Genomic DNA, 12,751 nt, shown 5'->3' with positions numbered 1-12,751 from the left:
TGGAGTTTAACTTGAGGGCAACAAATGGCCGATCACATTCAGATGGCCTAGGTGCCCCCACATTTATGAGAACTAGAGCCCCTTCACGTATTGATTATATCCTTTTGAGTATTGATATTTGGCCAGACCTGATTGATATGATAGTGGTTGACAGGTCTGAGAGCAACCATAATCCTCTGTTTCTGCAACTCAGGAGGGGCCTGGCCACTATCCCTATCGAGCTTCCGATTGAACAGAGGTCCGGGGCTAGAGAGGTCGCCCTAACAAATTGCAATAGACGACTCAAGTGGCCTAGGGTGGCAAAGCGTGAGATGGACCTGGGCAAAATCAGATCCCTAGTCAAAGATGGTATTGAAGCAATGGACCTACTCACCAGTCATCACTTGAAGACCCTCCCCACTGACGACCTCTTAGAAATCTACCAACAAACGATAGGAAGGGTTGGACATTTTTTTGTGGCACAGGTGAAGGGGGATTTAAAGCAGCACCCCCCAAAATCAGAAAACCCTTGGTTTTCACAAGACTGTAGGGTCATGAGACAGTCGCTATCCCTAGCTATTAAATCCAAGGACCAAACACTTATTATTAATGCTCGGAAAATGTATTATAACTTCATAAGGATGGCAAAGCGCTCGTGGGATGAATCCCATTGGCAAGACCTTAAGGCCGCAGCCCTACTAAAAGACTCATCCCTCTTTTGGAATCTTGTAAACACTGGCATGAGGGGCGGGGCTGATCCAATACCAAGCCACATAACGGAATCCCAATGGTATTCACACTTCTCAAACCTCTACTCGTCTAGTGATAGAGTGGGTCGCGGGGAGCTGGAGCCTGAATCAGAGTACTCGGAAACCTCCGAACAGGAGCCCGATTTTGCTCTGACTGAGGTTATCTCTGCAATAAATACGATTGCCCCGGGGAAAGCAGCTGGCCCAGATGGTCTCCCAGGAGACCTACTGCTTCACGAAAAAGATCTCTGGGCCGAATTTATTCTGCGCTGTCTTAAAAACTTAACACTTGGATGTCCAATTCCGGACTCCTGGAAGGGGGCGGAGGTGGTGGCCATATACAAGAAAGGCGATAGAGGGGATCCTGTCAACTACAGACCGATTAGTTTAATCGATGTAATTCAAAAAGTGGTTGGCAGAGTCCTCTTAACCAGGATTAAGGCTTGGATAGATGAGGAGGGTATCTTGAGTCACCTGCAGGCGGGTTTCAGGGAGGGAGTAGGTACCATTGACCAGGTCTTCAGATTTTGTACCATCTACTGGAAATCTGTGGTCATCGAAAAAGGCAGCCTTTATTTGGCGTTTATTGATCTAAAAACAGCCTTTGACCTGGTCCCACGATCACAGTTATGGCAGGTACTTCTTGATTTGGGAATTCCCCCCCTAACCCTGAACCTCCTCAAACGCCTCCACGCAGACAATTTTGCCAAAGTCAGGTGGGGTCCGCAGGGACAACTTACAGAGAGCATTTCAGTCGAGAAAGGAGTGCGGCATGGATGCGTTTTGGCCCCGACCCTGTTCTCTCTCTATATAAACGGTGTGGCAGACCATTTGAGAGGCGACAGGGTCGACGCTCCAACCCTGTGCGGGGAAAAAATATCTACCCTGCTCTTTGCTGATGATACTCTCTTGATTTCGAAAAGCCCTATGGGCTTGCAAACACTGCTGTCCCGTTTTTCCCAGTTTTGTGACACCAGGGGGCTGAAAATAAATACATCAAAAACCAAGTTGATGGCGCTCTCTCCCTCAAAAAATTTCAGGAATAACATCCACCTCAACGGCACCACACTTGAGTTAGTGGACGCTTTTGATTACCTTGGAGTGAGGGTCAATAACAAGCTCAAATGGGCCCCCCATCTCTCTAAAATGCTCCTTGCCCATAAAAGAGCTACAGGGGCAATATCAAAACATCAGAGGCTCTCGCACAGTAGGCCAATAGCGGCGGCCGTTAAGGTTTATGAGGGGAAGGCATTGTCATCAGCCCTCTATGGGGCGGAACTGTGGGGTTTTGAAAACTTGATAGAGTTAATTAGATCTGAGAACAAGTTCTTTAGAGACCTAGCCTCTCTCCCCCTGTCCACCCCACTAGCCCCACTTCGTAGTGACTTTGGCAGACATAACATCAGCGACGTGGCTAGGCTGCGCCCCATTTTATTCTGGTCGAGGATCAGAAGGTCCCCCCAACTCCACCACTACGCCTCAGCCCTAGATGAGCTATTAAACCTGGGCGCAGATCACAAGATCCCCTGGGTAATAAACCTTAAAAAACAACTGCAGAAGATTGGTTTAGAAGAAGCCTGGGTGACCCAGGTTCCACCCCCCAAACCTATGTTAAAAAAAATCTACTGGGATTGTGTTGTGGCCGAAAACTTAAGAAGTCAGGATGGTGTCCTCACTGTGCGTTTTTTAGATATGAAACCAGCTCCTAAACTGGAGCTTTTTTTGGATTTTATTGAATCACCGCATGACAGAGTATTATACCTTAAGCTCCGGTATGGCACCCTCCCTCTTCATGATTTCCAATCTAGCTGGAACAAGGTAAACACGCACCCAACCGGTTGCCCTGGTTGCGCTTCGCCCACAGAGTCCATTGGCCACTTTATGTTTGCCTGCCAGGCATACAGGCAACCCAGACTAAGGTGGCTCCAACCCGTTTGTAAAAATCTGGGTATAAGGTCTGCAAGGGTAGCATTGCGCATTTTGACATACGATACATCTGTCCCAAGTGTAATCTGTGGGACTGCCAAGTACCTGGGTTGGGCCTGGAGGTTATGACGTAGGTTGCTTAAGGTGCATCATTTTTAAGAATACCATCCACCTATTTGAATTTGCAACCTTTTCTGCTCACAATATTAATGTTAGAGGTCTTGTGAATATAATTTGAGTATATATGAGTCTTTTTTATCTTTTTTAACTTTATGTGAATTGAAGTCGTTTGCTGTAGTATGGTTTGTTTTAAACTGTCTTTTATATACACTGTGTTGAACTTTTATGACATTCTTGTCAATGTCGAATAAAGTACTACAACAACAGTATCTATATAGTTTTAAAAACATAGTTATTATGCATAGCTGTATGCTACAATACACATATCTAGATACATACATACAATCAAATTATAAATGTTTACAAAAACAGGGATATGCTATATATTAGTATTTGAGTATGGTGGTCATGTAGGAAAGAAACGACTCTTGAGTAGTCTTCTGAAGATAAGATCCCTGGATCTTATGTTTGGGGGTAATGAGTTCGATAGTTTGGCTGCTTGAACCTATGGTTCTTTTCTTGCATGGTGGGGTTTTGAGGCGAGATGTCATCTTGAGCAGATTTTCCTTGGTTGAATGTATTCGGTTATCTTATTCCAGATGAAACGTGGACCTGTTCCATGTATTGCTTTGTGAGTGATAGAAAGCAGCTTGAAGGTGTATCTTTAGGCAACTGGTAACCAATGTAAGGTCCTCAAGGCAGGGTAGATGTGGGCTTGTGGCTTTACATGTATGAGTAGTCTGGCAGCAGAGTTCTGGGTCCGTTTTAGTCTTTTCATAGTTGATAAAGAAGATCCGTGGCAGAGGTCATTGGCGTAATCAAGTTTAGACTGTACAAGAGAGATAGTAGCCTGGACCTTGTGTGGAAATCCCAGGTGGGAAAAGATGCATCGCAGAGTTTCATAGTAATGAAGCTTGATCTTCCGAATTTGTCCACTTGAGCATTCATTGATGGCTTGGAGTCCATGGTAATCCCAAGGTTTCTTACTTTCTTAGATACTTTAGAAGGTTGTCCCAGATCTTCAAGCCTGCCTCAGAGTATGTCATAATATTTCCAATTGCCACATGTGAGTATTTCAGTTTGGAAGCATTCAATTTGAGATGGCTCCATGTCATCCACTGAACAATGGCTCTGAGGCAACGGAAGATTTTTGAGTTTCCAATGTCATTGGAGCTTTCTAGTTTAAGGAGTATTTGTGTGTCATCTGCATAGTTATAGCATGGGAGCTGAAATTCATTGATCATTGCTGGTAATAACTTCATGTAAATGTTGAAAAGCATGGGTGAAATGATAGAGCCTTGAGGGAGCCCTGCTTTTGTGAAGTACGGTGTGGATAAGAAAGGGTTGGGTATGGATGACATTTGTTCTGTTTTGAAGTTAGGATGTGATCCAGTTTAGAGCAGTCCCCTCTATGCCAGCTTCATAGAATCTTTGTATTAGAGTGTCATGGTCAACTGTGTGGAAGGCAGCAGAGATGTCCAGTGCAGCAACTCCATTCCGGTCTACTGTGTTTATAAGGTCATCCCAGATGACAGTGAGGGCAGATTCTGTGCCTCTTCCTGGGCTGAATCCTGTTTGGTATTCTGAACATATGGAGTTATCTTCACTGAATTGTGAAATCTGGGCGAATGCTGCTCTTTCTGACAGTTTGCCAAGGAAAGGTCCATTTAAAATTGGCCTGTAGTTGTCTAGTTCATGCCGGTCCTGGTTAGTTCTCATCTGTGTGCCTTTTTTAGGTCTTCTAGAAAGATTCCCATACATAAAGAAATATTGATAATTCTTCTTACAGGTGCGGCAGCAGAGGTAGTTAAAATAATGTTTTTGAAGATTTGTGGTGAACATATTGTGGGTACAGTATTTACCCCAAATTGCATTTTTGGGCTAGATGTGGGAGGACACTAGGATTACCATAGTACACACACCCCCACACAAACACCGGCCCTCAGAGCCAAGTTTAAAGAAGCCAAAGACTTTTGCAATCCTAAAAATATCCAAAAGGGGTAGGGTTGGTGTTACGGGGAAACTTAAACAAAGAAAAAAAGGCAAGACTCCTCTTTGGCAAGGCAAACACAACTTTTTACTGCCACGACAGGGAGAGTGGCTGTCTCCACACAGGCAATCAGCTGTTTTCAATTTGCTGCTTCAAAGGCAGCCACTTTTATAGTTAGTCAGAAAATGCATGTTAAAAAAAGGTTAAATTATGAATTACTTGGAAGTTCCATATTCTAAAAAAAAAACATTTTGTCACCTGTGTCCCTAACCTCTTAACCTATTTCTTTCAAATCCTTTATTGCAGTTCTAGCAATGCTTAACAAACAAACTGTTCTCTACTCTTGAGTCATGTGTATTTGCCTGTGTGCTTTATCATTCTGTTCCCAAGACCTATTATCAGATTATGTGTGCTCTTGGCTAACTCAGTCTTCTGCTCCTATTGTTTAAGTCATGTTCTTAATTTCTGAAATCACAGAATTACGTACCTGTGTGCTAAAACCATAAATTCCTTCATGCTTACAAACACAAATTTTCCTTTAACTAAGATCTTGCAGGTTATGCACTCTATTTTCAAGTGAACTCTTCACCTCTCTGGCATCAGCACAAGATTTCGGCCTGCACTGCTCTTTCACCATGTATACTTCTATATCCCTTTTTACTGATGTCTGCGGTAGCGTCATTGTTTCACATTTCATTTCCTCTATAACATTGGCCATCAGAAATGTTTACACCATTGGTTAGGGCATACCCAAGAGTCATTCCCACCCAAAAGCCTAAATGTGGCATCTCCAGGCACCCACTTCAGAAAACTCCTGGACCTGAGGAAGAACAGAAGAAGACAGGCCCTGCTATCTCTGACCTGAGAGGAACTCTGAAACACTAGACCTGCTCCTTCTTGTACCCAGGACAAAGAAGTGGACTCCAATGGTCATAAGCTGACGTCCTGTTAAAGCTACAGGGACACAACAAGCTACAGAAGGACTTTTCCTGCAGTTGACCAGTGGGAAATCTGTTCAGGACGAAACTGGTTAGTGTATCCGACCCGTGCTCCATCACCTTCAGCTTCAAATTGCACCTAGGTCCCCGTCCAATGGAACCATTGACTATCATTGCCATTTTGTGCTTCTTGGCGGTATTGCAACTTAAAACTTTAGAATTTCATATCTCTGGTTCCCCTTATTGGATTTTATGTCATTTTGTTTGAGTTTTAGTCTATTTTTTCTAATTTGGTTTGGGATTTTTTTTGTTTTGCGTTTCGACTTTTGACTGTTTTTGTACTACGTGAATACTGTACTTGTTGCCCTAAGTTAAGCCTGTCTGCTTTGTCCTGTAGCTACCAGGGTTTTGAGGTCAGGTTAACCTAATTAGTTTAAGGGTACACCCTGACTATGATTGTGATTCTTCCTTGAGGTAGGTAGTCACCCACCCAAAATAATAATCCTATTTCTTACAAGCCCCATGGTTCTTGCTTCAGAAAATCTTTTGGGGGAAGTCACGAATGTTATTATAAGGCTTAGTGCTCAATAATGGTACACTTACCTACTGCATTTTCTGGGGACATGAATGAAAGTTGATGTGCATGCCTATACTTTTTTTACTCTTTGAGTGGAGAGGCTTTGATCTAAGGAGGTAGCCAGGAGAGTTACAGTCAGTGATGTTCTGAGGAACTTCTCAGTTAGTATAGCATGTTATGGTTATGGGACTCCCAGCACTTAACTTTGTATGCACATCTGCTGATGCAAGCCCAATAATAAAAGATAGAGGTGTGGAATGCTCTGTTGATTTTTAGGATAAAGAAAGTTATCATTTTTGTAGGAAGTGAATCTGAAGGATCAACTAGGATTGCAAGTGGGCTCAAATGTGCAATAAACAGTTGCTGGGACAGTGTGGAATGATGTGGGTGATTGACATTGAATTGGAAAGGGGCTAGATAGACCATTTGGAATCTCTGAGATTAATGAAGAATTCTAGCCCCAAGCCGGGTTAGATGAGCCATTAGGACGGAGTAGGTTACTGGGCCAAATGGTAGTGATGATGGTATGGTGATGAGTGCTTCATGTCAGTGTCATTGCTGAGGGCATCCAGCCGCCTCTGGGTCTGGATGTTCCGAATTTGAATTGAGATTTTTCTTACAGGTTGTGGGTTTGGACTGGCATGGTAGAGGAATGTTTCAGATGATCTCATAGCAATCTGGATTTTGTGCTTTAAATCTAAGGTTCTCAAAAGGGTTGTAGTTCATGCTCTTTTAAATTTGATGAAGACCATACCTCTTTTTGATGAGTGTTGAAGAAAGAGAGCTAAGGTGTCACAAAAGTGGCTGGCATCAGGTTGTCCTTGAGGTCAAATGGTGGGTGGGCATGGTTCAGCAGTGAGCCAACTATCCTGCTGGTAAAGACTAGTTTCTGGAATTCAGAGATAGAGACGAGGAGATAGACATTCACTGTTGCTTGTGGTGGGTTGTGTGGCAGCACTGTTGGTAGCTCTGTGGATTTGACGATCTGTGCTTGTGGTGGCCAGCAGGCACATATGCTGTTTGGCAGTGCACGAGGGCAAAGTCAAGGGTCTTTTTCTTGGGAATGCTGTCATTATACTGTCATTTGCCCTGTGCAAAATATTAGTACACCATTCCCCATTATGCGCTATTCTAGTGTACTGAAAGACCTGCTACTGGAACTTGCACATTTCAGCCTTTTAATGTGGAAGAGTATGCACTAGAAACAACTTCTCATCATTTTTATTTTTGTGTATGCAGATCAGTGTGGAATCTGTGCAAATTGTATTACGCCTCTCAGTCAGTTCTCCGTGCCTTTTACCAGTGGCACCAATGTGCCTTATACCACTAGCACCAATGTGCCTTCTTTCTGCCTGTGGTGCTGTTATGTAGCTATTTTTGAACTTGGTGAAACTGCAAAAGGAAGTGCTCATGCATGCACAATGTGTTGTCTGTTTACTGCGTTCCAAGAGTGTTTTGAAGGTAGGATTTGGATAGGGAGAACACCTCACTCCAAGTAAGCTTGGACACTGTTCCGAAAGGTGGGATTTTAACTGAAACCCTTTGGCTATCAGCTGGGTTAGGCTAAGTATCTCAATGGAAGGAACCCAAGACTACAACACGCAGAATGCATTAGGGTAGGCACTATTTTAAGCATGGACAATATCGCCCTAGATAATGAACTGAGACATCATCTTGGATCAGGGAAAACACAGAGATGGTCCTGAGGAACAACATGAGGCCTGTGTTGGTTAAGGGGTCTTGCATTTGTGATAACATCAATGCTGTAATGGCAACCATATGGGCTACATTCTGTAATATCCCCAAAATGTGTCAACTCCCTCATAGCGATCAACTAATATTCTGGCTTTTATAGGTGTATGCCAACCTGCATGACTGGGACTTTTCTCTTGCGTCTCTATATTTGCTGTTGATTGATTTCTGTGGCTGTGGTGGTATCCTTTAAGTGTGTCAAAGCGAAATAGCCAGATACATTGATTCACAATTGGAGGCGTTTACCAAGTCTGAGCAGACCTAGGTGCCGATCACGATCCTGTAAAAACCGGGTACGAACCGTCGGATGGAGCATATTCTCCGTCCGACGCGTACCCGGTCGTCAAAATATACAAACATGGAATTACGATTCGCACGGAAACACCATTTCCGTACGAATCGTACAAAACCCCGACCGACGAATATAAACACACAAATGTGATCCGGGAAAGCGCCGACGTGACGTCGGGACGCACGCAGCCTGCCATTCACGAACCAGGAATCACGATTCGCATCGACGTCATCCCGCACGGTGAATAGTTTCCGGCTGCCAAAAACTGCCGGGAAATCAGAACGACGCGAACAAGGAGTACCTGTACGCGACGGACAGACATGGACCCGAACCTACGTGTCATCCCGGCCCTCATAGCAGTCGACCTCCTCTACAGGTTCGGACGCAGACGCCGCAGAAGGTCAGAACAACAACGGGAGGGGGAAAGGGGGGGGGCAGGACCAGGGGCAGGCCACAAACCCCCCACCAAAGTCACACAGCACACATGCCCTGGACATACCTGACCCCCAGGCCCTGGTCACTACGAGGGGGTGGGGGCGTGTCCAGCAAAGCCAGCGGCCGCCACAACGGAAGTGCCTGACGACGCAAACCGGCAACACAACAATACAGGTACGTACCGTACCCACGCCTTAAGAGCGTGGGTACGAGTCGTACCACGCCCACACCTACGTCATCCCAACAATGGCGGGACGGCTGTACCCACGTGGCAAAGGCCTGGGTACGGCCCGCACAAGCATCACATAGCGTGGGGACGGATATGTACGGACCGTACCCCCACCCCCCTATGCATGGAGCGTACCCCCACCCCAACAGTGTAAGTACGACCCGTACCCCCACCCCCGTATGCATGGAGCGTACCCCCAACCCCAACAGTGTAAGTACGACCCGTACCCTCACATGCATACGTATGGAGCGTACCCCCACCCCAACAGTGTAAGTACGACCCGTACCCTCACCCGCGTACGCATGGAGCGTACCCCCACCCCAACAGTGTAAGTACGACCCGTACCCTCACCCGCGTACGCATGGAGCGTACCCCCACCCCAACAGTGTAAGTACGACCCGTACCCCCACCCCCATATGCATGGAGCGTACCCCCAACCCCAACAGTGTAAGTACGACCCGTACCCTCACACGCGTACGCATGGAGCGTACCCCCACCCCAACAGTGTAAGTACGACCCGTACCCTCACCCGCGTACGCATGGAGCGTACCCCCACCCCAACGGTGCAAGTACGACCTGTACCCTCACCCGTGTACGTATGGAGCGTACCCCCACCCCAACAGTGCAAGTACGACCCGTACCCTCACCCGCGTACGTATGGAGCGTACCCCCACCCCAACCGTGTAAGTACGACCCGTACCCTCACCCGCGTACGTATGGATCGTACCCCCACCCCAACCGTGTATGTACGGACCCTACCCCGAACTCGTATGCATGGAGCGAACCCACACCCGTGTATGTTCTAAGCGTACATATCCTGAAATAGGAGGGGTGTGTGCATAGTCCTCCCAGCAGTGCCCAGAGACAGGAGGGGAGGGTGCAGAGTCCTCCCAGCAGTGCCCAGAGACAGGAGGGGTGGGTGCAGAGTCCTCCCAGCAGTGCCCAGACACAGGAGGGGTGGGTGCAGAGTCCTCCCAGCAGTGCCCAGACGCAGGAGGTGTGTGTGCAGAGTCCTCCCAGCAGTGCCCAGAGACACTCCCAGCAGTGCCCAGACGCAGGAGGTGTGTGTGCAGAGTCCTCCCAGCAGTGCCCAGAGACAGGAGGGGTGGGTGCAGAGTCCTCCCAGCAGTGCCCAGAGACAGGAGGGGTGGGTGCAGAGTCCTCCCAGCAGTGCCCAGACACAGGAGGGTTGGGTGCAGAGTCCTCCCAGCAGTGCCCAGACGCAGGAGGTGTGTGTGCAGAGTCCTCCCAGCAGTGCCCAGAGACAGGAGGGGTGGGTGCAGCGTCCTCCCAGCAGTGCCCAGAGACAGGAGGGGTGTGTGCAGAGTCCTCCCATCAGTGCCCAGACACAGGAGGGGTGGGTGCAGAGTCCTCCCAGCAGTGCCCAGAGACAGGAGGGGTGTGTGCAGAGTCCTCCCAGCAGTGCCCAGAGACAGGAGGGGTGGGTGCAGAGTCCTCCCAGCAGTGCCCAGAGACAGGAGGGGTGGGTACCTATCACTCCCAGCAGTGCCCAGAGACAGGAGGGGTGTGTGCAGAGTCCTCCCAGCAGTGCTCAGAGACAGGAGGGGTGGGTGCAGAGTCCTCCCAGCAGTGCCCAGAGACAGGAGGGGTGGGTGCAGAGTCCTCCCAGCAGTGCCCAGAGACAGGAGGGGTGGGTGCAGAGTCCTCCCAGCAGTGCCCAGACACAGGAGGGGTGGGTGCAGAGTCCTCCCAGCAGTGCCCAGTCGCAGGAGGTGTGTGTGCAGAGTCCTCCCAGCGGTGCCCAGAGACAGGAGGGGTGGGTGCAGAGTCCTCCCAGCAGTGCCCAGAGACAGGAGGGGTGGGTGCCTATCACTCCCAGCAGTGCCCAGACACAGGAGGGGTGTGTGCAGAGTCCTCCCAGCAGTGCCCAGAGACAGGAGAGGTGTGGGCAGAGTCCTCCCAGCAGTGCCCAGAGACAGGAGAGTGGGTGCAGAGTCCTCCCAGCAGTGCCCAGAGACAGGAGGGGTGGGTGCCTATCACTCCCAGCAGTGCCCAGAGACAGGAGGGGTGTGTGCAGAGTCCTCCCAGCAGTGCCCAGACGCAGGAGGTGTGTGTGCAGAGTCCTCCCAGCAGTGCCCAGAGACAGGAGGGGTGGGTGCAGAGTCCTCCCAGCAATGCCCAGAGACAGGGGGGGGTGGGTGCCTATCACTCCCAGCAGTGCCCAGAGACAGGAGGGGTGTGTGCAGAGTCCTCCCAGCAGTGCCCAGACACAGGAGGGGTGGGTGCAGAGTCCTCCCAGCAGTGCCCAGAGACAGGAGGGGTGTGTGCAGAGTCCTCCCAGCAGTGCCCAGAGACAGGAGGGGTGGGTGCAGAGTCCTCCCAGCAGTGCCCAGAGACAGGAGGGGTGGGTGCCTATCACTCCCAGCAGTGCCCAGAGACAGGAGGGGTGTGTGCAGAGTCCTCCCAGCAGTGCCCAGAGACAGGAGGGGTGGGTGCAGAGTGCTCCCAGCAGTGCCCAGAGACAGGAGGGGTGGGTGCAGAGTCCTCCCAGCAGTGCCCAGAGACAGGAGGGGTGGGTGCAGAGTCCTCCCAGCAGTGCCCAGACACAGGAGGGGTGGGTGCAGAGTCCTCCCAGCAGTGCCCAGACGCAGGAGGTGTGTGTGCAGAGTCCTCCCAGCAGTGCCCAGAGACAGGAGGGGTGGGTGCAGAGTCCTCCCAGCAGTGCCCAGAGACAGGAGGGGTGTGTGCAGAGTCCTCCCAGCAGTGCCCAGACACAGGAGGGGTGGGTGCAGAGTCCTCCCAGCAGTGCCCAGAGACAGGAGGGGTGTGTGCAGAGTCCTCCCAGCAGTGCCCAGAGACAGGAGGGGTGGGTGCAGAGTCCTCCCAGCAGTGCCCAGAGACTGGAGGGGTGGGTGCCTATCACTCCCAGCAGTGCCCAGAGACAGGAGGGGTGTGTGCAGAGTCCTCCCAGCAGTGCCCAGAGACAGGAGGGGTGGGTGCAGAGTCCTCCCAGCAGTGCCCAGACACAGGAGGGGTGGGTGCAGAGTCCTCCCAGCAGTGCCCAGATGCAGGAGGTGTGTGTGCAGAGTCCTCCCAGCAGTGCCCAGAGACAGGAGGGGTGGGTGCAGAGTCCTCCCAGCAGTGCCCAGAGACAGGAGGGGTGGGTGCCTATCACTCCCAGCAGTGCCCAGAGACAGGAGGGGTGTGTGCAGAGTCGTCCCAGCAGTGCCCAGACACAGGAGGGGTGGGTGCAGAGTCCTCCCAGCAGTGCCCAGAGACAGGAGGGGTGTGTGCAGAGTCCTCCCAGCAGTGCCCAGAGACAGGAGGGGTGGGTGCAGAGTCCTCCCAGCAGTGCCCAGAGACAGGAGGGGTGGGTGCCTATCACTCCCAGCAGTGCCCAGAGACAGGAGGGGTGTGTGCAGAGTCCTCCCAGCAGTGCCCAGACGCAGGAGGTGTGTGTGCAGAGTCCTCCCAGCAGTGCCCAGAGACAGGAGGGGTGGGTGCAGAGTCCTCCCAGCAGTGCCCAGAGACAGGAGGGGTGGGTGCCTATCACTCCCAGCAGTGCCCAGAGACAGGAGGGGTGTGTGCAGAGTCCTCCCAGCAGTGCCCAGAGACAGGAGGGGTGGGTGCAGAGTCCTCCCAGCAGTGCCCAGAGACAGGAGGGGTGGGTGCAGAGTCCTCCCAGCAGTGCCCAGACACAGGAGGGGTGGGTGCAGAGTCCTCTCAGCAGTGCCCAGAGACAGGAGGGGTGGGTGCAGAGTCCTCCCAGCAGTGCCCAGAGACAGGAGGGGTGGGTGCCTAAC

The sequence above is a fragment of the Triturus cristatus genome, chromosome 4_1 (genome assembly GCF_964204655.1).
Source record: "Triturus cristatus chromosome 4_1, aTriCri1.1, whole genome shotgun sequence".
Classification (NCBI taxonomy): domain Eukaryota; kingdom Metazoa; phylum Chordata; class Amphibia; order Caudata; family Salamandridae; genus Triturus; species Triturus cristatus.
The sequence above is the reverse complement of the archived record's forward strand: the minus strand, read 5'-3'. Positions refer to the sequence as shown.